Source organism: Rhincodon typus, unplaced genomic scaffold (assembly GCF_021869965.1).
Source record: "Rhincodon typus isolate 14 unplaced genomic scaffold, sRhiTyp1.1 hic_rhity00004220, whole genome shotgun sequence".
Classification (NCBI taxonomy): Eukaryota; Metazoa; Chordata; class Chondrichthyes; order Orectolobiformes; family Rhincodontidae; genus Rhincodon; species Rhincodon typus.
Genome location: NW_025969858.1, coordinates 1 through 641, shown reverse-complemented (window position 1 = coordinate 641; position 641 = coordinate 1). Strand labels below are relative to the sequence as shown.

Here is a 641-nt window from a genome sequence, read left to right as displayed (position 1 = left end):
TATATCTCTGCACTTGTCTTCCTAACTGCCAACTGAATCTGCACATTAACTTTAAGGGAATCCTGAACTAGAACTTCTAAGTCCCTTTATACTTCAGATTTCCGAAGCCTCTCCCCATTTTGAAAATAATTTACGCTTCTATTCTTCCTACCAAAGTGCGTAACTTCACACTTTTCCTCTGACTCTACAGGAAGCACGAACTCAAACATTGCAAAGACAAACTTACAGTAACTGCACGAATTTGAATCCGTCTAATATTTACCTGCAATTTTTCATTTATCAATCAATTGATGTGGGTTTTCTTTAAAAAAAAAGCAAAGAAACTGCACTATGGAAATAGCACTCCAGCCCACATTTTATTACCAACCTTCACAGAGAAGTCTGAGAAGAGCCTGCGCAGATCAGCCGAAATAGCTCAGTTGGGAGAGCGTTAGACTGAAGATCTAAAGGTCCCTGGTTCAATCCCGGGTTTCGGCAGTGTAGTATCTGTTTTGTTCGTTCCGTGGATTTTGCTGTTTCTCCAGTGTAAACCACGACAAAATATGTTTTTGCCAATTCCTCTCTGCTAAATCCACTTTGCAGTAATTAGAAATAAACAATAGATAGAGGGTACAACAAGGTGCAGGGCTGGATGAACACAG

General features: G+C 39.9%; 1 non-coding gene across 1 annotated transcript; it reads left to right on the top strand.

Annotated features, from left to right (window-relative positions):
* The first annotated feature begins 404 nt into the window (after positions 1-404).
* On the top strand, positions 405-477 carry trnaf-gaa. Its single transcript has one exon. It is a non-coding gene; the product is annotated as a tRNA-Phe (tRNA).
* The last annotated feature ends 164 nt before the right edge of the window (positions 478-641 follow it).